The 27,526-nt window shown below is 39.5% G+C and overlaps 1 pseudogene; it reads left to right on the top strand.

The window, feature by feature from the left end:
- LOC101561232 overlaps positions 1–21,344 on the top strand; it is a 58,089-nt pseudogene extending 36,745 nt beyond the window's left edge.
- Positions 21,345–27,526: the final 6,182 nt, after the last annotated feature.

The following is a 27,526-nucleotide window of genomic DNA, read 5'->3' on the forward strand; positions in this document are numbered from 1 at the left end:
ACAGATACAAAATGGACATTCATCTGTATCCCCTTTTTTTGTTAAGTTCCATCATTTAAATATTACAGGTATGTAAACTCAGCAAAATATTCTGAAAGAGTCCAGTAGTCCATAATAGTATTGGGTCTTCCGCTTCACTGGCAATGTCAGAAATTGTTGACCTGAGTCCCCTACAGCTCAACATAACAGCATGGCTTTACTTCTTTTTTTTTCCTTTGGATAACAAATTTATTTATAAATTATACATAAAACATAAAAGTTGTACATATTCATGAGATGCCATGTTATATTTTGACACATATCTATGTGTAAAAAATCAGCTACCTAGTAGGAAAAATTCTGGCTAGCACAAAGTGGTGAATAGGTAATAATAAAATAACGTGTATTCCAAAAAAGCTGTAAGAAATTATTTTGAACATTTTCACCGAAGAATTTTGTATTTGAGAAGACAAGTATTTAACCTGGTTTAAACATTACTCAATATATACATTTATCAAAAAATCACATAGCACACAATTAATGTGTATAATTTTTATGTCTTATGTATTGCTTTAAAAAACAAATTTAAGGGCCAGGAAGCTAGCTCAGTAGAATAAGCGCTTGCCTGGCAAGCACAAGGGTCCTGAGTTCAATCCCTGGTACCACAGGCAAAAAAAAAAAAAATTTTTTTTGTTGTGTGTGCGGTGTTGGGAATTGAGCCTGGGGTCTTTACACGTGCCAAGCGTGCTCTGTGCCAGCTTCCTTCTTTTTCTGATCATTTTCCATGACACGTTTCAGGAAGCTATCATGACTTTTTGAGTGTTTAATATGCTCGATATGCACATTAATCCTCTTGGCAAGTATCTTGCCCTTAACTTGCTTGTTTACAACAAAACCAACAGCATGCTGGGTAACGTTGTAGACTCTTCCCATTTTGTCATGGTAACATTTGTGAGGCCTTCCTTTTTGCACAGTACCCCTTCCCTTGATGTCTACAATATCACCCTTTTTGTAGATTCTCATGTATGTAGCCAAAGGAACAACCCCATATTTTCTAAAAGGCCTGGAAAACATATACCGGGTTCCCCTCCTCTTGCCCTTTGTGTTAGTCATTTTGGCAAATTACTGGAAGATGGCAGTTCCCTAGATTGTACTCTTAGTGATCCGCCTGTTTACAGCCTCTCAAGAGCTGGGATTACAGGTGCGCCCCACCATGCCCAGTCTCAATTGCTGTCTCAGTGCGCCCCGGGGGCAAGGCCAGCACCACAGGCCTGGGAATCAAAAAGCCCAAGTCTTCATTCCAGTAGGTTCTCATGAATTGGACAATGAATTATAGATTTCAGCAAAGCACTTTTTCCTCTCGCCTGCCTTCTGGAGGCTGAAGTTGGTATCTTTCTTTCCATTGTACTGCCGCAGGAAAGTCATCTGCATGAAAGGAACCACGAGAAATGAGATGGAACGTTCTACTTCCTTACCCTTGGCAATATCCAGCCTGTAGTAGACACCGGGTAACATGCCACTGTCTTCATATTTGAGTTGGGGCCAGGTCTTATATTATGAAGAAGTATAATCACCTTGAATTAAAAATACCCTCTTGTTTGAAATTTGCAAAGTGCAATTTGCAAAATTCTCAGTATATCTCAGGCCTCATTCATGGCCTACTGTTGAGCTAATGTGTACTTTAATCCTAGGTGGAAAGGGCCGGCCAAATAGCTCAGCAGATTAAAGTGCCTGCAAGCAGCCACAGGGGCTGAGGGCTCAATCCCAGGGTCTGCCCTGCCAGCCCCACCCCCAGGGTGAGCTGAGATGGCAATTGAGACTGGGCATGGTGGGGCGTGCCTGTAATTCCAGCACTCGGGAGGCTGTATACAGGCGGATCACTGCAAGTCTGATCTACTAGTGAGACTCTGAACACCCTTTAGACCCTTCCCTAAAATACAAAAAACAAAAAAAAAAAAAAACCAAAAAAACCCCCAACATTATTTGACATAGAGCTAAGATATTGTTTAAATATATATCTAGCTTGTAAGCCTTCGTTCTTTGCATAATCCATGTTAAAGAACTTTTTTCACCCATGTTAAATAATTCAGTAACAACTCCTTTCCTTGCATGATCACTGATGCCGTTGAGGTTGGGCGGCTCTTACTTGAAGGGGGTGTCCTGCTGAGACAGGCTTTCTGAGCACTCCTGCCCTGCAGCAGCCTGGGGAAGCTTCTTAAAGGAATGCGTTTCTGGGCCCTACTCCAGACCGGCTAAGACAGAGCTGGAGAAGCTGCATTTAAAAAAAAAAATATTTATTTATTTTCCATAATTTTATTGAGAAACAAATAGCAATGAGACAGTTTCAAATCCAATTGGTAGGACAGTTTCAATAATTAACACATTGCATACATTCTTCCTAGTGGTTAATTGCTGTACAAGATGCGGACTTGATATCTTATTTACAAACAGTATTAGAACAAATCCCTCTATTCATTAAGAGAATGTAACTATATATCTATCTTAACCACTTTGAATACACAGATACAAAATGGACATTCATCTGTATCCCCTTTTTTTGTTAAGTTCCATTATTTAAATATAGGTGTGTAAACTCAATGTTTGATATTCAGACAGATAGTGAGGTTAAGCTTAACAGTCTAGGTTGTAAGGTAATAACAATAAGCTTCTCTTCTGCATGGTTAACAACCTAAGTTTGCAAACCAAAATTAGAGAAAAAGGAGGGCTGCAAGGAAAGCCAACATTTTGGCCCTAACCTTCCAAGGTCAATTAAGACTCAGGACATATGTGAACTTGTACTGTAACGTTATGTAACTCAGTAGTGTTCCAAATTTTCTGATCAAGGAGATTATGGGGCCAAAGAGGAAAGTGATTGATGATGTAGAGTGTGCCTAAGGAGAGTCACATGGAGAGAAAACATTCTCTCAGGCTTTCACTGAGAAGCTGCATGTTAATCAAACCACCCTGGTGATTCTTGTGCACCTAAGATGTATTGTGTTAAAAGTGACAGTTTTTATAAGTCCCCGATGCCAGTGCATGACACGTGCAGATGTGTGGTGAGTGGCAAATTCAATAAGTCCCCTAGTGTCTAGGACCAACAAATAAAGTGATCAAGTGGAGGTAACAGCTGCATCAAAGCCGGGAACATCCTTTGGGGTTGCTTTTATGAGAAGGGGTATTGAGAATTTGGTTTCTGGATGTATTGCCTTGTAATAATAATAATAATGATAATGACAACAATAATAAAATAATAAAATAATAATGACAACAATGCTAGAAGAGCCAGAAGCCAGTGAGTGCTTCCTGGATGTTAAACGGTGCCCTAAGCATACCATATGTACAGTTATCCAATCCTCCCAACAACCCTACAAGGAATGTTATGACGTGTGTTTAGATGTCCCCCCAAAGGTTCATGCAGTCATAAATGGGACTTTTTTTTTTTTTCAGAAGTGGCTGGATCTAGAGTGTGTGACATTGGGATTAATTCATGGTGCAAAGATTGGCGCAAGGGCCCAAGGATTAGGGTGTGAGTGCTCCCCGCCCTCAGTAGCTTGAATAAGGCATAAGGGGCGGAAAAAGCTGTGCAAGCTCCTTGCTGCCGTCCTGCCTGGTGCCCTTCATGAACTGTTTCTCCCCTCTGCAGTGTCACCCTGTCTTGGAGCCAGCCAACTCAGACAGCAACCTCTATACACTGAGCTAAATAAAGCTTTCTTCCCCTAACTTGCAGGTGTTGGATATTTTGTCTCAGCAATGAGAAAAGCAACTAAGACAGCATCTGGGACCACAGAAGTGGGGTGTTGCTGTAACTGTACCTGACTGTGTGGGTTAGGAGTCTTTGGGAATGGCTTATGGGAAGGAGAAGAACTAGGAAAGGTTTGGAGACGCCGGCAGAGAAAGGAGAGCTGGAATGTCTGAGGCAGTACTTGGTGGGAGATTCTGGTTGAAGCTCAGAAGGCTGCAAGGCTGACAGAAAGCCTGCTAGTAAAGACTGGGCTCAGAAGGTTTCTGCTGGGAAGAAGGACCAAATTAGTTGCTGGAGCCCAGGTGCTATGCTATGACTTGGCAGAAAGTTTGTCTGCATTTTGCTTCTGTCCACAGACCCTGCTAAATTGCCCAGGCTGGGTTTGCACTTGTGATCCTCCTGTCTCAGCCTTCCAGAATGCTGGGATTCCAGGTGTGCTCCATCCTGCCTGGCTGCTTAAAAATTGCAGCAGATTAAAAAAAAATTAGCAGATGGCTGGGGTATGCCTCAGTGGTAGAGTGCTTGCCTAGTCTATCAGCCAGGGTCACTAGAGGAGTGGGTTTAATATAAAAATGTATGAGCCTATAAAGGATTTACTAAGTAGGGTTACAATGACCACTTGAGGAATCAGGGGTGGGAGAATGCAGAATGGCCTGACTGGTTGAAGCTGTTTGAAGGTGTGGGGTTCGATGCAGAGCCAGATGGAAGTCCCAGTGAGAAAGCCAAAGAGTTTGCGCTGGAAGGCTGAAGGGCTGGCAGCGGGGGAGGGCCTGAGCTGCTCCCAGGAAGCAAAAGGAGACTTCCTCCTTTTCCTTTTTGTTTCATTCAGGCTGCTCCTACATGAAGGGGGTGGGAGTGAGGGTGGGGATAGGGGTGGGGATCCATAGGCACACCCAGAACTGTGCTCACTAATCTGCTAGGTGTTTCTTTATCTACTCAGGTTGACAAATCACATTGAACAATTACACCTAACCTGTGCAAAGCCCTGGCATCCATCCATAGTGCTGAAAGGAAGAAACAAACAAAAAATTTAAATAGAAGTTTATAAGGTAAAGTTGAAAATAATCTCCCAAGAAAATACAACAAAAAGACTAAGGAATGAAATAGAAGAAGGAAAATACAAGGAAATGAGGCGAAGGTACATTTGATCCACTGCACAATCCCCTGCCCCGCTAGGCCCAGCATTCAGCAAATAGCAAGAGGTGACCAGCTTGTAAGTGAATCTTTATTGCTGTGGTTTTCTGGAGGAGAAAATTTAAGAAAGTTTAAAATGAAGGTTGGAGCCAGGCAAGGTGGCTCATGCCTGTAACCTCAGCTACTTGGGAGGCTGAGGCAGGAGTATTATAAATTGAAGGCCAGTCTGGGTAGCTTAATGAGATTCAGTCCAAAAATAAAAACAATAAAAGTGGCAGAGGCTGTAGCTCAATGATGACAGAGTGCTCACCTCGTGTGCAGGAGGTCCTGAGTTCAGTGTTCAGCACTGCTGAGGAAAAAGACAAAAGGAGATTGGATAGCTTACCCAAGGTGGTCTGGCCTTTGGTGGCTGAGCCAGGATTCAGTCAAACCAGGCCTCACTGTCAAAGCTCACGCCTGTGCATGTCCCTTTATGCCCACCCTAGCAGGGCATGAGGGCCAAGTTCAGTTCTTTCAACCCTTCTCTGAAACCCGAGCACTGTCCAGCTGTTGGGTTGGTTTGTTTTGCTTTGTTATGTTGAGACAGGCCTTCCTTATGTAGTCCAGGCTGGAACTGAACTTACAATTTCGCCTCAGTGTTAGGATTGCTGTTGCTAGGTTTTGGTAAACTGAATATGTTCTAGTGTGGAGTAGCTTTTGGTCTGTGAATAGGTGATTTTCTCCATCTTTAATCTCTCTTGATTGCTTAAGCCCCCCTCCCTCCACGAACTCATCCTTCTCCAACTCTTCCTCCTTCTCTACTTCTTCCTCCTCCTCCTCCTCTACCTCTTTCTTCTTCTCCATCCAAACCCTGTTCTCTTTCCTACCATAAGCAAGCAAGTGCAGACATAGACAGCTTCATTTATTCTAACTCTAAAGGAAGAGCCCTGGGAAGTTCATCAGACTGCTAGGAATGTGGAATTTGCTGATGAATGGACATTTGGCTGAGCATAGTAAATTCTCAGCTAATTGAAAGCAGATAACAAGAGTAATGCATCCACCTTGAAAAACATCATACTTGTAATAAATAATTGGAAATGGCAATCTTTTGACATATGAACTGAGGGGGAAAAGTCTTAAATAAATTCTGGACTAATTCCTGTCACATATATTATACTGTACTTAGCAGTTGCGCTATATGAGAAGATTAAAAGCTATAAATCTCTGGTAACGCCATCTATGGCAGTGCTTTCATTCTGGAATAAATAGGAGCGGGGTTCTGAGAATGCCTTGTAGAATATTGCCTTCCACAGTTGCAGTGCTTTGTTGGGGGGGGGGCTGGATAGAAATGGGTTGGGGGTGCTATTTCTCCATCTGAACTCCAAGTCCAAGGAAACACTTACTTGGAGAGATTCAGGGGGTCATGTCAGTCACCTAAGTCTGCCACAAAGTGCATCTTCTGGAAGGCTCCTGCTAACCCTGGTATGATCTGTGGGCCAAAACCAGCATGGACAATATTTGAGAACTTGTTAAAAATACAGAATTTGGGATGGTAGCACACATCTGTAATCCCAGCCCTGGGAGGCTGAGGCAGGAGGATTGCTGTGAGTTCAAGGCCACCCTGGGCTACAAAGTGAGTTCAAGGCCACCCTGGGCTGTATAGTGAGACCTTGCCTAAAGCAAGCAAGCAAGCAAGCAAGCAAGCAAGCAAGCAAGCAAGCAAGCAAGCAAGCAAACCAACAAATGCAGAATTTGGGGCCTCATCTTAGACCTGCTGAATGGAAATCTACATTTAAAAAATGCAAGTTAACCTTGAAGAAGTGTTGCTCTAGTGTTCAATCCAGGGCAAGTCCAGGCAACATGAGTTACAGTGAAGCCGATTGGCTTCATCAGGCTCGCTTTTATCCCCTGCTCCAGTATCAGTCTCATGCTCTGGCCAGGTGCTGAGAATTATCCTGCTTTTCTTTGCAAATCCTAAGAGCTTCTCCTACCTCCCGTGCAGGCCCTGCATTGGCACTGAGTTCCAGAAGCCTTGTCACTGTCCTGCCCCTTCACTCCTCTCCGTTCCAGTCTCTCCCAGGGTCCAGTTGGGGCCTACTTCCTCCGGAGTGTGGCGAACCCTAGCTGGATCTGTCTGTGGCCTTCTGAGGCTGCAGTCCTGCCCTGGGCCATCCCAGGCCTGTGCATCTGTGGGCCCTTGCCTGCCACCAGCTTCCCTGCCTAGCGGACTGATATGAAGGGGCATCTAATGGGCTCTGCCACCTAAACCTGCTCTCGACCCCTCCTGGGTTTCTGAGTGATGCAAACTTATTGAGATATCAAGATTTCTGAAATCAGGTGTTTTTTTTTTTTTTTTTTTAAACTAGGGATTGGTTGCTTTGTTTGGTTTTTGTCTTTTTTGATTGAAGTTGTCTTTTATTTCATTTATTTTACCTTTTTTTTTTTTTGTATTTCAGGGAAGGGTCTACAGGGTGTTCACGGTCTCACTACTAGATCGGATTTGTGGCCATCTGCCAGTTTTATAGCCTTCCAAGAGCTGGGATTACAGGTGCACGCTACCAAGCCCAGTCTCAATTGCAATCTCAGTGCACCCTGGGTGGGGGACGGGGAGGCGGGGACGGGGCCAGCACAGCTGGAGAAGTTGTTTTTTAGGTGAGGTTTTTAATTTTTATTTCTATTTTTATTTATTTTTGGTGCCAAGGACCAAACCCAGGGCTTCCAGCTTGCTGGGCAAGCATTCTAGCACTGAGCTAAATTCCCAGCCCTTGTACTAGGGATTGGATCCAGGGTGTTTGCGCAGAGCTGCATTCCCAGCCCATTTTTATTCTGTTTATTTGAGACAAACTCTTGCTAATTTGCTAAACTTCTCACGCTGGGCTCCCACTTGCAATCGTCCTGCATCAGTCCCCCAGAACATTGGTAATACACGTGTACCTCACCACACTTGGCTTGAGGCCATTTACTTTCAAGAAAGGCAAAACACCTGTCATTGCTTGAGCACCTGCAGTGTTTCGGAGTTGTCCGCCAGGCACTTGCCTTATTGTATCTCATTGACTCCTCGCAATAGTCCAATGGAATATTTGCTTTTTAAGATTGCTATTGAGATACAGTGCCCAATAAACTGCAGACTCTTCAGGGTATAGTTAAAGTTTGACAGATGCACACAAGTGTGTAAGACGTGTACCACAGTAAAAATTCAGGCCATTTGGATCTCAATGGAGAGTTCCCTGTGTCCCGTTTCAGTTAACTCCCTCCATCCCAGAATCTACTACTACTTTTACTCTTAGTCTCAAGGATTCATGTTCTTTCTTTCTTTCTTTCTTTCTTTCTTTCTTTCTTTCTTTCTTTCTTTCTTTCTTTCTTTCTTTCTTTTCTTTCTCTCTCTCTCTCTCTCTCCCTCCCTTCCTTCCTTCCTTCCTTCCTTCCTTCCTTCCTTCCTTCCTCCTTTCTTCCTTTCTTTCCATTGAACCATACTTTTATTTATTTCAATATTTGCAAAACTGATGCTTTAAGCACTTAAAACTAATATAATTCAATGATCTCATTAGCTTCACTGCCTTAATTCATTATCAAGGGCAAATTTTGAAAATAAATTAAATAGCTTTTTTTTTTGAAAAAACCAACGATATTGTTTATTACATTTTAAGATGTGAAATATGCAGAGACAATTCTAACAAAAGATATCAAGATGACTGACAAAAGATCCATAAGGTGCTGTACATGGTTCCAGGGTAAATCCTGAGGGGATTTGACTGGGCTTGTCACATACAGAAGTTACTTTTCTTGTTATATAGGTCTTGCTTTATCTTAGTCTTAACCATCCAGCAGAAAAGTATAAAAACAAGGTATAAAAAGTAAAGCCATATTAAGATGCTGAGCTATAAAGGGCTCAAGCCAACAACTTCTGACATTGCCAGTCCTGCGGATAACCCACTACTATTATGGACTGCTGGACTATATTGGATTATTTTGCTGAAATCATGCACCTACAATATTTGAATGGCAATGGAATACCCATCACTGACAAAAGTAAACAAAAAGGAGGCTATAAATGAAAGACCATTTTTTAGTGAAAAAATATATGTATATTCAAAATAGTTAGAATAGATATACAGCTACTTTTTCTTAGTTCAATGAGAAGAAAGATTTGTATTAATAGTGTTTATGCAAGATATCATGTCTACATCTTTTACTATAAATAACTACTCCAAGACAACAATATGCAATTATTAATTATTGTGACTGTCCTACTAACTTGCTTTGAAACAGTCTTATTGCTATTTCTTTTTCAATAAAATTAATAAAAGAAAAAAGATATCAAGAAGGATTTCTGCTAGACATGTATAGAACTTTATGAGATAAAAAGAAATCTAAATAAATTTGAAGATTTATCACCTTCGTACATTTCAAACCTAAAGCATTGTAATGTCCTAGCCAAAAATGTTCAGCATCAAGAAATTCTCAAGCAAATTGCTAACACAATTACTTATGGAAACAGACAAAACTGATATTCAAATTTACATGAAAATCCAATGAGGTAAGGATAGCAAAGCCTCTTAAATTTATACCTGTATTAAATATAAATAAGCAGATAAAAATGAAACACTTAGAACATTGTGTCAATACACACTGTTAAAATGTACAGGAACAGAGCATTGTGAAAAGGATAAAGCACAAGCACCAGAACCAGTTATGCTCACACTGGGTATTGATTCCAATGAAGTTTTCCCTATAGGAAGGGAAAGAGAACAAGTTTTTTTGCAAACTGTGCTGGGTCAATTTGAATTTCAATTGATACATATTGAAAATCATTAAGTACAAGCTCACTGTGGTTGGACTGTCAAAATAAATTTGAAATACAAATGAACAAGGCTTTTAGAAGTTTTTTTTAAAAAATCATTATTTAATTTTGTTGTTGTTGTTCTGATAATTATATTGATCATAATTTATTCCGATAGTAATAAAAAAGTAACACAAACTCAAAGGGAAAAAATAGTGTTAGGACCATTTCATTATAGTATTGTTGAAGAAATTATGGTTCTGAACATAACAAAACTTTCTATAATAAATTTGATGAAACACACACAAACATATCCAGTCTACATAGGAGTTCACAAATACAAATATTCCTAATAGAATCAGAAGCAAGAGATGAAAATCAGCATCCTGCTCTGATAAAAGATTCATTTTCGTTGGTCTGGAAGCACTTATAAATGAAATCATATGGAGTGATGCTTTTGGGTCTTGTTTCTTTCATTCAACATGATGACTGTGAGGGGCATCCATCTCATGTGTATCAGTAATTTGTAATGTGTGTGTGTGTGTGTGTGTGTGTGTGTGTGTGTGTGTATGTGTAGGTGTGTGTTACTGGGAATTGGAGCCAGGGCCTCTACTGAATTGCACTCTCATCCCTTTTAAAAATTTCTATTTTGAGACAGGGTCAATGTAAGTCTCTAAGTTGCCCAGCCTGAGTTCAGCCTTGCAGAGCCTAGTGAGATATTTTAATCCTGTATTATCTACGAGTAAACGGAAGATTGGAAGATTGACAACTTGCCCTGATTGTATGGGAAGGGCTTATATTGAAATCTAGGTCAGTCTGAGTTAAGAGCCATCTCAAACTCCCTGTCATGTGGTATCACATCAAACATCTTGGATCGCATGTTTCTAAATGAATCCACTGTGTCTGTTTCCCTGATTTGGAAATTCCCTTTGATTCCTAGTTGAATGAAACCTTTAAAGATGGCTTCAGTCAGACCTCCTTGGGTGAAGTGTCCAGAGGCAACCACCTGTACTAGCCAGTATTCACTCTTTGGGACCAAATACCAGATACGCACAATTTAAAGGAGGAAGGGTATATTCCTATACATGAATAACAAACACACTGAGAGAATTAAGGGCATAATACTTTTCACAGTAGTATCCTCCCCAAAGGAATAACTTAAGAATCAATCTAACAAAAGCATATAAGACCTCTACATTGAAAATTACTGTGTTCTAGGGCCAGGGAGGCAACTCAGTGGTTTATGCACCTGCCTGGCAAGCATAAGGACTAGAGTTTTATTCCTGGTGCTGCGCGCCATGCTGCCTGCCATAAAACCGTGCTGACCCCAAAACGGGGGTTGGTGGTGCATGCCTGTAATTTGAGCACTGGGGAGGTTGAGACAGGAGGATCACTATGAGACTGAGCTGCATAGTGAGACCTTGTACCAAATAAATAAATAGAAAACTACTGTACTCTGAAAAAAGAGATTGAAGCAGATATTAGAAAGTGGAAATATAACTCTTGTTCTTTGGTATGAAGAACCAGTATAATGAAACTGGACATGCTTTCAAAACTATTATACAGATTTAATGCAATCCTGATCAAACTTGCAATAGTGTATCTCACAGAATTAGAGAAAACATTCCTAAAATTCATTTGGAACCAGAAGAGACCTAGAACAGCAATAGTGGGCAACAAAAGAAAGGCAATGGGGCATCAAAAATCCCTGACTTGAAATTATACCATAAAGTTACTGTGATAAAAACATCATGGTCCTGCCAAAACAAAACAAAAACAGTTTCAAAGATCAAGGGAACAGTTTAGAACATGCAGAAGCAACTCCAGACATACTTAGCCACCTTATCTTTGACAAAGGTGTCATACACATTCACAGGCAGAAAGATAGCCTCTTTAATACATGGTGTTAGAAAAACTGGCTCTGCATATGCCAAAGAATAAAATTGGATTCTTTTCTTTCACTATGCATTCAGCTAAATTAGAAATGGATCAAAGATCTAAATATTAAAACAGAAACATTAAATCTGCTGGAAGATAGAATAAGTAAAACTCTTGAAGACATTAGTGTAGGCCAAGACTTTATGAATAAAACCCCAGTCACACAGGAACTATCACAAAGAATCAACAACTGAGATCTCATCTTATTAAAAAAATGTTTGCACAGCAAGAGAAACCACCAACAGAGGGAAGAGACAACCCACAATGGGGGAAAATCTTTGCCAGCTGTTCCACAAACAAAAGGATTACTACCAGAACACCTAAAGAACTTAAAAAATCAGACCTCCCTTAAAGACCCAATCCACAAATGGGCATCTGAGATGAATACATACTTGGATGAAGAACTACAAATAGAAAATAAATATATGAAAAAATGTTCAACATCACTGGTCATTAGAGAGATACAAATTAAAATCACACAGATTTCATCTCACCCCAGAAAAAATGGCTATTATCGAAAAATCAAACAATAACAAATGCTGGTCAGGCTGTGGAGAAAAAGGAACACTTTTCTGCTATTGGTGAGAGTGTAGACTTATGTAAGCATGGTGGGAATAAGTGTAGAAATTCCTTAAAACACTGGGATTAGAGGTCTTATTTGATCCAGCTATTCCCCTTCTGAGAATCTTCCCAAAAGAATTAAAAACACTGTACCACAGTGCAATCATGTTTATAGCAGCATGATTTGGAATAGTCAGATCTTGGAAACAACCCAAATGCCCATCAACCAAGGAATGGATAAAAAAGATGTGGTCTTTTTATATAATGGAGTCCTACTGAGCCATAAAGAAGGATAAACTGTAGACTTTTATAGGTAAATGGATGCAACTGAAGACCATACTTGTTATGATTTGTGTCTGAATGTTACCCCCAGCGCCTCATGCAGTCATGGGGCAGGGTTCTAGAATATATGATTGATTCATGGTCCAGTGCTGGAATCATGGGTGTGAATACCACACCTACCCAAGGATGGATAGCCTACATATAATATAAAGGAAGGAAACATGTTGGTTTTTGGCTGCTTCTCCTGCTTGTTCTTATTGCTTTTGTTGTCTTCCACCACCATAAATTGTTGTCCCTGTGCCTTGCTACCCTGCCTTGGAGCCAGCCAAGTGTGGACCGAAACCTTTACCAACTATGAGCGAAATGACACATTCCTTCCTTAATTTTGGGCATTGAGTATTTTGTCTCACCAAAGAAAGAAAAGTAAGCAAGACAGTACTCATAAGTGAAATAAGCCAGACTTGCATGTGTAAACATTTCATTTTTCCCTTGTGTGAGAAGCTGAAAGAATAAGATCCAAAATGTACAATAGATATTATAAAATGAGAAGAAACCATTCAAAAGGAAAAAGAAACTTGTATGAGGAAAGGAAAAAGAAGGAAGGGATATCTATCTATCTATCTATCTATCTATCTATCTATCTATCTATCTATCTATCTATCTATCTAGATACATTAGTAAAGGCTCTTGTACTCCTAATTTCTCTTAGTTTATAGGAAAGAAAGATTTGTGCTCATATTGTTTGGAAAATTAAATGCCTGTGTCTTGTACTCTGAATATACAATTTAAAGATAATGATACAGTGGGCTGGCCAGATAGCTCAGTGAACTAGAGCCCTTGCTTAGGCAGACACAGGGACCAGGGTTCAATCCCCAATGCAATGAGGTGGTAATGGAGACTGGGCGTGGTGGCGTGCACCTGTAATCCCAGTGCTTGGGAGGCTAAAACAGGAGAATTGCCATGAGTTCGATCCATGTAGTGAGACTCTGTATGCTCTGTACTAAATACATTTTTTAAAAAAGATAATGATGCATAATGTATGAGGCATTTTTACCATCTGGTCATCTTGTTTTGTGGATTTCTGCTGGTCTCTGGAAAGAAGCAGTTAATGCTTAATTTGTTTTGTCTCCTTTTTTTAATTCTTTGAACCTTTTCTCTTCTTAATTCCTTATACATTTCTTTCTTTTTTATGTATTTTGCACTGGGTCTCACTACATAGATCAGACTTGTAGTGATCCTCCTGTTTTCAGCTTCCCAAGTACTGGGATTACAGGCGTGTATGACCATGCCCAGCCTCAGTTGCCGTCTCAGCATGCCCTGGTGTTGGGGCGGCTCAGCATGCCAGGGATTGAACTCTGGTCTCTGAGTCTGCCTAAGAAGGCACTTCAAACCACTGAGCTATCTGGCCAGACCATTTCTTTCTTTTTTTGTTTTTTCTTTTTATTTATTTATTCATTTATTTTTTGGTGGAACTGGGGATTGAACTCAGGCCCTTGAGCTTGCCAGGCAAACACTTATTCTACTGAACTATTTTCCCCGGCCCTCTTCTTTCAATTTTACATGCATATATCTGTTAATATGAACAATTAGTTTGAGGACAACACTAGGCACTACAACAAATACGGTGAAATTCATAGTATTTTGTAAATTGAAATTCTGTATCCCTTGTAATTTTTGTTTTAATACTGTTTTGTATTCTCTTTAAAAAATAAAAGGATTAAAACAATAAAATCAAAAAATAAAAAGATACAGGAGGAAAGGTATACATTGGCTAATGGTTCCAGAGGTTGCAGTCAGCTGGCTCCAAGGAGGCGACATCACGGCAGGAGTGCATGGTGGAGCGGAGCTGCTTAGTTCAAGGTGGCTGGGAAGCAGACCATAGGAGACATACCCCTCCAGAGACGTGTGCCCAGTGACCTCCCTCCACCAGGGAACATTCAGCTATGGACTTCGGCGGACTAGTCCAACGATAAGCATAAAACCTCTGTGATCCCATCACCTCTCCAGAAGTCTTCATCCAGGCATGTTGACAGTTAAGTGTAACCATCACACTACTTAGTAGAATCTAGGACGGAACAAATATGGAGCCCCCTTTTGGGGTCTCTCACAGATGAAAACTTGCTCAGATGGAAGGATGTGACAGTTGACGTTACCCGTCATCTTTATGGGATCAAGGGGTGAGCAGATATTTGGTTAAACATGATTTCTGTGTGTCTGTGAGGATATTTCTAGATGAAATTAGCATTTGATTTGGTAGACTGAGGAAAGCAGATGGTTTGCTCTATTGGGAGTGTGCATTGTTCAATCTGGTGGGGGCCCGAAGAGGAGAAAATCATAGAGGAAAAGAAAATTTGCCTGCTCTGCCTGGCTGTTTGAGCTGAAACATCAGCCTTCTCCTATGCTCCAGTTGGGAATTACACTGTCAGCTCTTTGCACTCAAACTAGAACTACACAACTGGCTCTCCTGGGTCTTACAGATGGCAGATGGTGGGATTTCTCAGATTCCATAATCGCATGAGCCAATTCCCTTCAGAATCCCCCCTCCCCACCATAGATATGTTTCTCTGTAGAACATGTAACACAGAAGACATTTGAGTGTCCTGTTATTAATGCCCTCAGTTATTTAACTAATGTTTCTTGAAAAGAGAGAGCCATTATCTTCCAGAAGAGAAGAAAACCCAAATTCCCATACCATGTTCCTCACTGAGTTTGCAGACTCATAGAATGGGAAAAGAATGTAAAGTGATTTGTAAACTGGAAAGTGTTTTATGAAACTGGGTTGTTGTTACAGTTCCTCACTCTTGGGTTCTGGGTTGCTTCAAAGTACAACTCCAGCCAAAAGGATAAATTTCCAATCCTACATCTGGAAAGAACACTTTGACTACAACACTAGTGCCACGTGATTCCCCTCACCCCCCGGGGACTTCCTGTTAAGAATATAAATATATTTTATTTTATTACTTTTAACTCCTACAAGAATTTTTCTCCAAGTTAGCCTAAGTGACCAGTTTGTTTCAGTTTTCCTTTGAACATTTAATAACAAATAGAAATGTACAATAATTAAAATAATTATTAAAGAATTAGTTATTCAAAAGAGTTGTTTCCTTGCACAATTCCAGGGAGAGACAAGAAGAGTTATCTCAAACTTGGGTTCAGCAGAAGAAAACCTTTCCTGACAGAGCTAATTATTTCATTGCAGTGGATTAATATTAAGAGTATGCCTGACAATTTTTTTCAATTGACAATAGTTGATCATCTCCAATAAGAGTAAGTCGTAATTTCCTTAGGAAATATAATTAAAATTATTCTTCTTTTCCTTTTGTTTATTGTAAAACTCCAATTTTTTCACTTTTCTTCACTGGTTTTATAATTAGACACTTCCATCCTCGCTGCGGTGTTTCATGTGGCCTTTTGGAATTTTTCAATGGTAGAGATCAGAAGGGGATACTCTCTCGGACCCTGATTAAATGACAGAACTACTTAGCTAACATGTTTGGGAGCTGAGTCTGCAGGTGTTTTAGTCACATAAGGGCATGGTTGTCTTGAGTCTTATTGCAGTGAATTTATTTTATGTATTAAATCTAAGCAATTGTCTTTGCTGATCTCCTTCCTCTTAGTTTCTGGGTGTTTCCTTAAGGGATTTTGATACTGTACTCTCCAGCTTCCATGCTAGCATCTTTGCTGGCTTCTCTCATGTGTAAAGTATCATTTTGTGTAAAGATGTTAAGCAGATTTGCTCTTTCCCCAGGTCACCACTGAAGAGGCAAAACGTAGTAGATCCAAAGCTGACCTTAAAAGTCATCATTCCAGCATGCGGCTTCCTACTACCTTGCAGTGGGTGGGAGAATGTAGCTGTTAAGAGCACCTTGTATATTTGTTGAACTTTGTGCAAGTTATTTGCTGGCTCCTTGTGGACAATTTAGATGAAAATACTTTATAAACCTCATGACCTTGTCCTCCTTTCAAAATGTCTTGAGAAGAACAACATATAGGCTTGGATGGATAGACCTAAGATTTAAAAGCAGTCTGTTACACTTACTGGCAGAAGGACCTTGGACAAGTCTCTTAGCTTCTCTGAGCCTCAGTTTACTCATTAATAAAACAGAGAACAGTGGCTGGTGAGATGGCTCAGTGGTCTAAAGTACCTACTTGGAACAAGCTTGGCAAAGGAATCAGGGACAGTGATTCAATTCCCCAGCACCACATGCCAGCCAGCCCCGCCCCCTGGTGGGCTGAACTCCCCACACACACACATAAATAAATAAATAAATGTAAACAACAACAAAAACAGAGAACAATCACAACTTCACAAAGTTTTCAGGATTAATGGAATTGAAAAGTGGTTGGCCTAGGCAAGAGACCACTGGCTAGTTGGTGACAACTCTGTTCCTGATGCATCTCTGGGTATGAGTTTTAAGGTTGTTCCCTTCCAAAATCTGTGTGGTTTGGAGCACATGGACTTTTCCAGTTTACTAATGAATCTTTTCTTCCAAAAAACAAGACAAAGCAAAACAAAACAAACTCAAAATCTCTTTAAAGTCCACAGCAATCTCTCTCTCTCTCTCTCTCTCTCTCTCTCTCTCTCTCTCTCTCTCTCTCTCTCACACACACACACACACACACACACACACACTGTCTATTCAATTGTTTTAAATAGAGAAATTCTGTTTGTTTAATTCTTTACAAAGCTATGACGGTGACTTTTCTGTGTCTACTTTCTTCTTAGAATTTAATGGTCCATCTTGCTTCAATTTTAGTCCTGTATTTTCCAAAACCCCAGAAATGACATGTACAGTTTTGTAATCTCTGGGACCATTCCTCTTCAGTTTTTATTATATAATATTTACACAAGCCCTTTTCTCATTCCCCCACACAGCTTTTTCAGTCTAGACTTTTTTTTTCCAAGTGGCAGGCCAGTCACTTTCTTACATGTCTTACAGTGAGGCAACTGATCTGGCCCATTCCTGTGTTACCAGAGCATCATACAATGAGCTTACTACCCATAATACCATAGCACATTGTTAACATTCTCTCATTTTGGGTATGGCCCAACCTTTTTTTGCTGTTCAGTAGTCACTCAATCAAAAGTATTTTAATCTATAGTAGGTCATTCATAAAGATGTTAAATAAGGACCTATCTAATAGTGAAGTTTTCTCCCCACAACAGTGACTCTGTTAGGAAGCCCTGGAATGGGGAAAAGGGAAATATTGTGTTATCACAATGAACTATCCCCTTTCAGTGAATTATAGAAATAGTGGGTCCAGCGAGTGTGGAACATGTCACACATTTAGTCTTTAATGGTCAATTTATTCCAGAGCCCAAGGGAATGTATTGTGCAGCAAGCTAAATTTGGCTTACATTTGGACTTGGAGGGTTTTATTCCAATTGATTCAGATTGAAAAGTCATAAGCAAAGGGATACTGGGATATGGAAGTGTCTCGCTTAAACTCACCCTCTCTCTTTCTTTTGTCAACAAGACACTAGTGGAGCAATTGGGGGTCTATTATGCTTGCAACTAACTGTCCCCCGCAGCCTCATGTACTCATAGGTGGGGTTTCTGAAAGGTGGCTGGACTGCAGGTGTGTGATGTTGGATTAGGGTGTATTATACTGGGATTAAGTGTGATAACTAAAGTGGTTTAGCAAAATTCTGAGTGTGGATAATGGAAACTCCATCCTTGGTGTGGGTGGCACCAATCATGTAGCCTCAATGGAACACAAAGAGAAAGATGGAAAACAGGATTTTTTGCTGCTTGCTGCTTTCTGCCTACCCTGCCATGGGCTGTTTCCCCTCTGCAGTGGCCCTCTGCCAAGTGACCTTGCCTCAGAGCCAGCTGACTATGGCCTGAAACGTCTGTAAACTGTAATCTGAAATAAACATTTTCTCCTTTAACTTCAGGAATAGGGTATTTTGTCTCAGCAATGAGAAAATGACTAAGAGTCACCTTGAGATGAGCACTCATGCGCCATCTTTATTAATGGCCAAGAGCATCACCTTGAAGCAGGGGATTAATGGATCTAGATACTGATCATCAATAGCTTGTTACATCTCAAAAGGGCAACCAGATGTTACGTTCTTCCTGATGGGAGGACACACCACTACTTACAAAGTAGTCTTATCAAAAAGAACAAACCCAGTGGGATCAAACCTTTAGGTCCTACTACCAGGTTATAGGAAATAATAAGGCAGAACATGATAACACCATGGAGGTGCATTTAAAAAATCCAAACCATAGTGAGTCTCCAGAAAGAACATTCCTGTGTCTTTATAAGTTGAGAGAGAGAGAGAGAGAGAGAGAGAGAGAGAGAGAGAGAGACTAGAGAGAGGAGAGAGGGCACCTACAAAATTAAAAAGATGCAAAAGGTAAATCATTCAAGCACAGTACATTGAATTTATTTATATAAGAGTTGCAATAAATGAGTGATTAAAATCATTTATGAGATAAATGGGAAGTTGAGTACTATTTGATGATCTTAAGGAACTATTAATTTTTAAGACATGGTAATAACATTATGGTTTTTCTTTGAAAAAAGAAGAGCATCACTTGGAGATGCAGATGGAAACATTACAGAGAAGATTACTTGATGTCTGTGATTTACAGCAACATAATGTGGAAAAGGGACAGTGACTGGGGATGCAGGTGAACCACAATGGAAAAATTGGCCACTGTGAACACTGGGCAATAGAATCTAACTGAATTATTCTCTTGGGTATCTATTTAAAGTTTTCCATAATAAAAAATAATAAGCATAGTCTGGTGTGGTGGCGGGCACCCTTTACTTTGGGAGGCCGAGGCAAGATTGCAAGCTTGAGCCTAGCTTGAGCAATTTAGAGACTTAGCGAGTCATTGAATAAAAACAAAAAACAGGGAAAAGCTAGGGTTGGAAGTCAGTGTGAAGGTCCTAGATTCAATTCCCATAACTGAACAAATAGAAAGCAAAGGTATTATGAAATCCTAAATCACAAGAGGGAAGTTAGAAATCAAGGAAGAGATGTACGATGCAAGCATGAAGTACTGTGATACATTATCTTAATTCTGTTCACTATCCTATATCTGTTTAGACAAAGATGTAGATTAATTCACAAGTGAGTTTCAGCAAGACTTGAGAAATCTCACTCTAGTTCTGAATCTGACAGTCAGAAAGTCAGGCTTTGAACTCCACCTTTTCTGCCTTGAGTTTTTGTACTATTTAACCCCTCAAATATATCTCTACTGTGTTGAGGTGTAGGAGAGGTAAGTAATAAAACAAAAACAGAAACTCCTTATTTATTAGTTGATGTTTTGTGCCAGGCACTTTATACACATTATGCCATTTTCATCCTAAACATAAACCTTGAGGTAGACATTGTAATCCCTAATGTGTAGGTGATGCTATGGTTTAGATTTCAAATGTCACAGTGGAGTCTATTTTTAAAACACAGAATGACCAGACTAGGGAAGTGACTTCCCACTTTTTTATGTGCCGTCCATCAGTAAAATATTTATTATGTCCATCCTCAATAAATACATACTTATCTTTTAAAAGTTTTATGAGTACTGGTTATAATTATACTATATCATCTTGTATATGGTAACTGTGACTCTGAGCAAGTGATTTTATTTTAAAATGGACTCCACTTTATCTTGTAAAGCAGTTTTAGGTTCACAACAGAACTGAGTGGAAGGACAGGGTTCTCACATACGGACCTCCCCTCTATGGATATACTGTGCCAGCAGCGTGAGTTGATGAATAATCAGTGAACCTAGACCAACATATCATCAATGTCCAAGAGCTGTAGTTTACGCTGGGGTTCACTCTTGGTGCTCTACATTCTATGGATATAGAAACATGGATCATAGTCAATAATCTTAACACCCTCAAACTCTCTATGCTCCTCCTATTCATCTTGCTTTCCATCTCCCCAAAGCTCCGATCAGTTCATTGTCTCCATCGTTTGGCCTTTCCTAGAATGTCATATGGTTGGCATCATATAGTCTATAGTCTTCTCAGATTGCTGATCTCAGTTAGTAATATATATTAAAGAGGAGGTGACTGCACGTGGTCAGAGGTGACTAGCGTACATTGCCCCACGTGGTCCTGCCCCCCAGCCCCTGGAGCAGCTAGAGGAGCAGCTGCGCCTACTGCCGGTGCATGACTACTTCGCGGTTGCTGGCATGGATCTCAGCCCTTGTCTTCATCTCTACTCAAGAGCATACATTGATTTTAGGAATGCTGATGACACCCTTCTGTTCAAAGATCAGATTGATGGATATGTCTTCCTGGGCAGTGAAGGCTTGAAGTATCCTGCAGGGGTAGACTTTGCCCTTTTCCAGAAGACAGTCAAGAAGAAGCTGAAGGAGAGAGACACCAAGACAGGGAGCATCAAAGATGATCCAGAGTATAAGCAGTTTTTGGAAACTTACAGTGTGGAAGGAGAGAGAACCAGTGCCAATCCTGAAACTCTCCTGGTAGAGATAGAGGCAAAGACAAAAGAACTTGTTGAGAATTGGAGAGGAGAAGTGAGAAAACTGAAGGAGAGAGCTAGAAAAGAAACGCTTGTGGGAGGAGGAAAAAAGAAAAAGAAGAGAAGAAGAAAAATGTAAGAGGAAAGAGGTAGATATACAAAAGACAATGGCTGAAACAGAATTTAGGATTAGACTTCTTAAGAAACTAGAAAAGGAAGAGGAACCAAACACAGAAAAACAAAAAGAAACAAGCAAGAAAGTCGGCAGTAGAGGTGGAAAACAGGAAATTTGTACCCCCTGCCCCTTTGTGAGAGCCAGGCCCTCAGACAGCCCGACAGGGGCAGGCAGCAAAAGTCACAGGATGACAATGACAAAGAGCGAAAGAACATGTAGAGAAGAATATAAGGATTTGAAATGCCAGAATGCCACTCAGATGATGGCAGAAAGCACAGTGGTCACTCTGAGTTGCGCGGGCTTCCTAGAGAGAATGAAGATGAGCTGAAATGGAGGAGAGAATTCACCCAAAGCAAAGGGGAAAAGGAGAGCCAGGAGAGGGGTGTTGCTCTGGAGACAGGAGAGAGCTTGAGCAGGGAGCAGCAGGAGGCCCCACAGCCTGGCACCAGAAAGGGAGTGCCCAGAAAATAGGGCCCTGTAATCTTGTTGTCTGCACCCCAAGTGGGTACTGCGTCTGCAGGCTCACAAGCACTGTTTCCAAATAAATTTTCTTATTAAAAAAAGCATTATATATTAAAGGACTTTCCACGTCTTTCCGTGGCTTAGTGGATTATTTCATTGTAGCACTGAAGAATGTGTCATTGTCTGGATGTACTACAGTTTATCCATTCACTCACTGAATCATACCTCAGTTGCTTCCAAGTATTGGCAATTATGCATAAGTCTGCTAGAAACATCTGTGTACATGTTTTTGTGTGAACACAGCTTTCAACTCATGATAGATACCAAGGACTACAACTGCTGCATTGTATGGTAAATGTTTGTTTAGTTTCATGAGAAACTTCCAGATTGTCTTCCAAAGTGTTGGACCATTTTACATTCTCACCAGCATTGTGTGAAAGTTCTTAGTTGCTCCATATCCTTCTTATCATTTGGTGTTACGATCAGTATTTTGGATTGTTGCCATTCCAACAAGAGTGCAAAGATGTCTCATTGTTTTAATTCGCAATTCACAATGACATATGTGGAGCATCTTTTTATATATTCATTTGCCATCTATCTTCTTTGTTAAGATATCTGTGTAGATCTTTTGTCCGTTATTTAATCTGGCTGTTTATTTTCTTTTTGTTGAGTTTAAGAGATCATTGTATATTTTGCATAACAGCTCTTTATCATGTGTGTATTTTGTCAACATTTTCTCCCAGTCCTCCAGTCTCTCTGCGTGTCTTATTTTCTTGACAGCATCTGTTGTAGAGCAGATGCTTTTCATTTTAATGAAGTTCCAGTTTATCAATTTTTTTTTTCAGAAATCATGCACTTGACAATGGACCTTGAAAATCCCCACCAAGTCTAAAATCATTTGGAAATTCTCTTTAGGTAATGTTGTGAGATTTTTATGGCTTGGCATTCTACATATGAATCTAGGCTCCATTTTGATTTAATCTTTGTGGTGCCTGTTAAGGTCTGTGTTTAGGTTAATTTTTTTCTACACATGGACATCTGGTTCCAGAGCCATTTGTTGAAAAGACTGCCTTTTCTCCATTTTATAGTTTTGTCAAAGGTCAGTTGCCCATATTTGTGCGAGTACATCTCTGGGTTTCTATTCTGTTCCATTGATCTATCTGTGTATTCCTTCACCAGCACCCTATCTTGTTTGAAGTCAAGTATTGATTTCAAGTAGTGACCCTCACACTTTTTCTCTTTCAATGTGTGTTGGCTGTCCTCTTTCATCTCTCCGTATGCACTCCACAGTCATTTTGTCAATATCCACAAAGTAATGTGCTAGAATTTTGGATTTGTGTTGAATCTGAAGATCAAGTTGGAGAGAACAGACATCTTGACAATATAGAGTACTCCTATTTATGAACATGGAATCACTTGATTCAGTTCTTTGATTTCTTTCATCAGAGTTTTGTAGTTGTCATTACAAAGATCTTGTACATATTTGTGAAGATGAATACTTACGTATTTCATTTTGGGGGTGTTATTGTAAATGATACAAGATGGTGTTTTTATTTTTTATTTATTTATTTATTTTTTTGACATCAGTTATTTTATTTTAAAGAAAAAAAATAAAAACTTTTTTTTTTGACATCAGTTATTTTATTTTAAAGAAAAAAAATAAAAACAAAGATGGTATTTTTAATTTCACATTCCTCTTGCTCACTGCTGGTAGAGAAGAAGGAGATTGACTTTTGTATATTAACCTTATATCTTGAAACCTTACTAAAATAACTTATTAGTTCCAGGGGTCTTTTTGTCTTCAATTCTTTTGAACTTTTTACATAAATGAACAGCATCTGAAAACAAAGACAAGTTTGTTTCTGCATTCCAAATCGTTGTATCTTATATTTATTTTCTTTATTTTATTGAATTAGCTAGGAGGGGCCTGTCCCTTAGCTCAGTTCTTTAAGTGGCTGCTTCAACAAAGCACTCAGGCTCAGGTTGCTGTGGTTCGATCCCCACAACTCAAGCCAGCCAATCATGCCCTGAAGGCATTCGGAGCAAAAAACAAAAACAAAAACAAAAACAAACAAACAAAAAAAAACCCCAAAACCACTTCTGAATTAGCTAGGAATTTCAGTATAATGTTGAAAAGAAACAGTATGGAGAGATGTCCTTGTCCGGTTACTGATCTTAGTGAGAAAGCTTCCAGATTCTCACTGTAAAGTGTAGTATTCTAGCTTCTATCTTCAGTATTTTATAAGTAGTTTTTTAATTTTTTTACTTTTTCATGTAGTTTTTTTAGATGGTCTTTATTAAGTTGAAAAAGTTTCCTCCCATACTTAGTTTGCTGAAAGGTTTTCATCATGAATGGGCGTTGGATTTTGTCAAGTGCTTTTTCTACATCTATTGATAGAATCATGTGATTTTTTTCTTTTTTAGCTTATAATATGAGGAGTTACATTAACTTCTTTTTAAATGTTGCCTGCTTAGAATAAATCTCATATAGTAAAAATAATTTATTAGTATTATAAACTAAATAAATGCCTCCATTTTTACTTTGTAAGTGAGAGGGCTGTGAAGGAATATACTTTGCAAAAATCCCAGTTTAACACTTTGGGAAAATGTGTTTGGAAAGTCTGGCTTCAGTTTTAGGTTATTTTGCTAAAAGTTGGTTTGGATGACTTGGTATAATTGGGAATGACACAGATAAAGATTTGCAGATTCAAAAAGAAGCAAATTATTGGCTGTGTTGTGTAATCACAATAATATACTTTTCTTTTTTTTTTTTTTGCAGGACTGGGGATTGAAACAATAATATATATATTAAGAACGGTATACCAATCTCATTAGTCAAGTTTCTCCAGAGAAAAAGAACCAATAGAAGATGATAGGTAGATGACAGATAGATAAATTATGTATCTATATATGTATATCTATCTATATAAATAATATATATCTATATCAATATATAAATAATAATCTCCTATTGGAAAGGAATTGATTCTTATGATTATGGAGGATAAGTCCCATATTCTGCCATCTGCAAGCCAGAGACTCAGCTTCACCAAACAGGTAGGGATGGCGCAGATTTTCCCTCCCTCCAATTTTTTGTTTCACTTAGATTGTCAGTGGATCGGGTGAGGCCTACTGACCCTAGGAAGGCAATCAACTTTCCTGAGCCCCCAACTGAATCGCTAACCTCATCCAGAAATATCCTGCAGACACACCCGAAATAACGTTTAGTCTGAGAACTCTGAAGCCTAGTCAAGTGATACGTAAGATTAACCATCACATCAATTGCATGAAACTTTTTGTGGACATTTGGCTAGTGGATTTCTGTATTTTAATGTCAGTTTGTTCTTTAGAACAATGGAAGGTGCAGTGTTTGGAAAGTGTCTTCATTTGGAATGCACTTAAAGAAGATTTAAAATTTTAGGTCTATTTTTTTTGTAAGAGTGCAGATATGAAAATTTTAAGGGCCATCTATATACATGGTTGTCTACAACAATACAGTGAAGGAAACTTAAAAAATCTATGCTCTCTCCCTAGCATAGATTTCTTGTAATACATAGTTTATTTCTCACTTCTTAAAAAATATCAAGTTTCTGCTAAGTAAAGATTAGATCACTTGTCAATCTTTGAAAAGTTTAGGAGATTTGGAACCCTTGTTGAAAAGCAAGGAGGCCTTGGTCATTCCATTCAATGAATTTGTGTGTGTGTGTGTGTGTGTGTGTGTGTGTGTGTGTGTGTGTTCCTGGATTGAATCCAGAGCCTTTGCCCTGAGCTATAACCTTACCCTTTTTTAAATTTATTTTGAAAATGGGTCTTGTGAAGTTGCTGAGTTGACTAGGCTGTTCTCAAACTTGTGAACCTTCTGTCTCAGACTCTCAGTTAGGATGAAGGGCCTGTGACTGTTCCTGTTCCTCAGGAACTCCCATTGTGTTTTGAAGCTCTCTTTTCTCTGAGAATAAGGTGCTCACACAGTCTCTGGAAATATGCTAATTTTATCAGCATGATCAATATCATCAAAGATTATTTCTTATTTTTGAAAAATTAAAAATATTGTAGCAATTCTCATAATTTCTTTCTAAAATCTGTAGCAAAATTTCACCGGAAAGAGTTCCTAGCAATGTTGTAGGTATTCAGTAAGTTACTGTTGGATGGATTTCACCCTCCCATTTAAAATAAAGCCCCCTCTCTCTTTCCCTCTTCCCCATACACCCCTTTAAGGTTTTAAGTTAAATACCTATAATTTGTTCCACATGTTTCCCCCCACCAACCCTGGAACTCCAGCACTCTAGCTTGGAGTTGGAGGCCCTGTGGCCAATGGAAACCTTCCTAGTCCTTTTTGCCTGAGATTTGTATGGTCCCTTCTCAGGAAGCAGGGCCTTTCTATTCTCAAAGGCCAAAAGCTGTGGCCCCTTCTGGGTCTCTCTCTCTCTCTCTCTCTCTCTCTCTCTCTCTCTCTCTCTCTCTCTCTGGCAACTGTGTTAAGATGATGTATTAGTCACCTTATGCACTAAAGTTTTTGTTATTACTACAACACAATACCAGAGGCAATTAACTTATAAAAAGAAAAGGCTTGTTTAGCCCACAGTTTGAAAGTTCAGACTCCAAGATCACATGACCCATTGTCTTGGCCTCTGATGAAGGTGGTGGGTGGTATGGCAGGAGCACGTATCAGAGTGAGTGGTTCCATCACAAGCCAGGAAGTAGAGAGAAAAAGGACAAGCTAGGTTCTCATAGTCTTCTCTGAGGGCATGCCTTCAATGAGCTAAGGACCTCTCATTAAGTGTCACTTCCTAAAATTTCCATCACCTTGCAATGGCACCGCCTTGGAAAGCAAGCTTTTATATTTTGAGGGGTACTCATCCAAACCATAGCCAACACCCTCTGTTTTGTCTAACAGTTCCAGTGGCATATCATACAATGAACTTGAGCTGCGCTACTGTCAGCTTTCTCTGAAGTGAAGAAGCTCAGCAGTTAGTATGAGCTGGAAGCAGGCAGATAAAAAGGGAAAAATACATAGTGACAGGAAGGACACAAATTAATACCTTAAGAATTATCTTTTCACAGTAAGATGGAACTAGGAGAGATAGCCCAGGGGATATATCAATATTCAGGGATGTTGCAGGAAGTATATTCTTTTTATTTTTCAGGTATGAAAATCAATCTATCACTCAGATTCCTCTGGTTTCACCACCAAGAAATCACGATATCCACTGTGAAGGAACAGTGTTCATTTCTGACAGAACTATGAATACAGGAAAGGACAGCTTGTAATATGACTTCAGGACAGAGGTTGTGATGTATAATACTTGGGTTTGGTCAAAAGATTGGTCAGTAGAGGAAGTGAAGCATCATACACAATGACCTAGGTTTTATTCTTTGAATCCATGTGGAAGGGCATACTTCTTATTACTTTTGCAGGATGACAAGGAGAAGAAAGTTCTAGACTAATTTCTTCCAAATCTCATCTTCTCCCGTACCATATGGTAGTCAAGGACTTCTTACACAGTCCAATCTGGAAGAGAGATTCAGTTTGCTGTGAAGATAATTTATGCTATCCTTTGGTCCTGAGCTGGCTCTTGTGTGGGTGATTCTGGAATAATCTAGAACCCAACACCTGCAGACTACTCCTGCATTGTCTTTACTGGAAACTCATTGAGAGCAGGCTGGAGTCATTACCAATAATGTATTTCATGCCTTGCACAGAACTTTGCATATGGAAAGTACATAAACTATCTTAGCTGAATGAGTAAAAGAATGAATGAACACATAAGACTGAAACAGAACAAAAGTATGTTAAACACACACATATGCACATGATCAAAGCAATCAAATTAATTGCAGCACCCATGAAAATACTATTCACTACTTCCTCAGAAAGAACAGAAGAAAATTCAGTCCAGGGTTGGTATTCGTATAGGGAAATCTTTTTTTTTTTATTTTTCTTCAAAGTTTTATTGATAAACAGCAATGAGACAGTTTCAAATCACATTGGAAGTACAGTTTAAACAAATAATACACTGCATATATTCTTCTTAGTGGTTAATTGCTGTA

This window comes from Octodon degus, unplaced genomic scaffold (genome assembly GCF_000260255.1).
Source record: "Octodon degus isolate 3935 unplaced genomic scaffold, OctDeg1.0 scaffold00223, whole genome shotgun sequence".
Classification (NCBI taxonomy): Eukaryota; Metazoa; Chordata; class Mammalia; order Rodentia; family Octodontidae; genus Octodon; species Octodon degus.